The sequence below is a fragment of the Belonocnema kinseyi genome, chromosome 3, assembly GCF_010883055.1.
Source record: "Belonocnema kinseyi isolate 2016_QV_RU_SX_M_011 chromosome 3, B_treatae_v1, whole genome shotgun sequence".
NCBI classification, from domain to species: domain Eukaryota; kingdom Metazoa; phylum Arthropoda; class Insecta; order Hymenoptera; family Cynipidae; genus Belonocnema; species Belonocnema kinseyi.
Window position 1 is genome coordinate 80130336 of NC_046659.1, and position 2481 is coordinate 80132816.

Consider the following 2481-nt stretch of genomic DNA (forward strand, 5'->3'; position numbering starts at 1 on the left):
TTCTGAGTTTAAATGGCGGGAATGAATAAATGAAATATACAAAAAAAGATAGAAGTAAAAAAAAAATTATAATTTTGACATTCAAACGGAGAATTGCGGATATAAAACAGATATAAAATAATGTCAATGAGGACGTAATTTTTGGCCTGAAGCGGCAAATTTTGGAAAGTACCTTTAATTCTGATTCATATGAAGAAAAAAATAAGTTACAACAAAATTTGAAAAAACTGCCGATCTATTATATTTAAAGATGCTCAAAATTAAAAAACTTATAATTATACAAAAATTGAAAATAGTACTAAAGCAGAAGACTCCCAAATATTGACAGTATCATTACAGAAGCGAATTAAATTTAAAAAAAAGACTTAAAATTTACCGGATTTTTGTTCTTCAAATTCTTCAATTTTTTTATTGGAACTCTTTAAAACAGTCTTATGGGGGTAATATTTAAAAATGTACAGTGTAACTCTTCTATAGCGCCGATTTTGGGCTGAAGTCAATTCTCGAAAGGGCTATAGGAGGTGGGGGGGGGGGGGGCTATTGAAGTATTTCACTGTAATACTTCATTCACATTCTATGGCTAATTCTGAAAAGAAACGTTATGTTGCAACTCAATTGACCTAATATTGACGATTCTGAGTGATATGCACGAAAATTTGAAGAAAGAAAAAATTGGATCACTCTATTGCTCAGTCAAGTGTGACAAACGAACAGGCGGACTGCACTCTCTTCACATTAGTTGCATCAGATTGCGCCATGCTTTCAAATTTAACAGAAATCGTTCACGTGATCCTGCCTGTTTACATTCGAAGTCCCTGAACTTAATATCAAGGTCAGTATAGGCCGTGCCCGAAACCGTTCTTTATTCCAGATTCCAGTGTAATTCAATTTTAGGAATTTCAAAATGAAAGCGTCTAAAATTATACCCGACTTTCAATTTTAGTAATGGTTTGATTATGACCTTGAATTGAAATTCACAGAAACGTAAACTTTAGGGCCGTGTCGTAATGTTGCGCAACGTGACGCAGTTACAAATCCCCCCCCCCCCCGTGGCTCATCTTATCAAAACCACCGCTGCGGCGTAATTCTTGGAATGTCCGAATCGAAATTGCTGAAAGTCGGATGTAAAATATTTGATTCAAAGTTAGATTTATAGGAGAAGACACTGTCAAATTAATCATAATACCTAAAGAAAATGCGTTTATTACCTTAGCTTTTGATTTTTTCGACTGATTCAGCCATTTTACACGATTTGTAATTAAATTTAACGATTTTATCAAAAATGTGTATGCTTCTGTCACTGATGAAAATAAATTTCCTTCTAGAATACGATTTGAATCTCGACTAAACTCGACTGATTTCCTGCAATTGGTGTTCTTCTGCGAGGAACACTTTGTGAAAAAAAAGCTATGACAGCGCCACCAATTTAAACAATTGAAAAGAAATTTGAATTTTAAATTGAATATTAACAAGAAATTTTATAATAAATATTCAATTTTAGACCTTAGTATAATATTTTTTATTAAAAGTATTTTATATTTACTGCTTTTTTAAATTCATATAGCTATAAAAAGTTTGAGATACCAGCAAAAGTTCGCGTGTCATGTGGCGCTGTTGTTTTGTTCCGTGCATTGGGTCCATTTCATGGACATAGGATCCTATGTCCATGGGTCCATTATTTCCCCCTCAGCTTTCAACGTAGTGAAGTTAGCTGGTGGTTGAAGTGAAAATACCTGATAGTAGTTGAATGTTTAATCTGCGAGCGATATTTTGAAAACATTTTTTATCTTGATACTGTTTATTAACCTGACCATTAGGAATGAAAGTATGCAACCTACATTATTGCCAGTATTGTAATCTTGCCTTTTTTCAAACTTAAATTTTTCGGTGACTTTAAAAAGTTATAATAATTATAATTTAATATTAAAATATCATTGTGTACAACATAGCAGAAAAAGTATAAAATTTAGACTAGAAACAAAAAATAGAAAATTATAACATCTAGAAAAATATTATTCATGAATAATATTTACTTATAAGTAGGTTGTTACTTTGGAAAATTAAAGAAATGGTGATTATTAAAAAAAAGTCTAATATTCTGTGAATGAAGTTAATGCAGGGTGTCTACTCAAATCCTGGCAAAAAATGCCCCGATAATTCCAGGTTTTTTCAGGTATAATTTTTTACAGCACGGATCTATTTAAATATTTTGAAATTTTTTAAATAATCGACTCGGAATATGTTTAAAATTTCGCGAGTTCATTGTAAATGTTTTTTTTTCAGTTTCTAAGGGATCAAATAATATGTTTAATTTAGGAAGCTTTGACAAATAATATCACAAGGTATTCTTAAATATGTTAGCACCATCGATTAATTAAATAATTATAAAAACATAATTCATCATTTCTTGAATTTGTGTCTAAAGTTAATGAATTTGAATAATAATTGAAACACATTTTTATTTTTTTCTTATATTTAAAA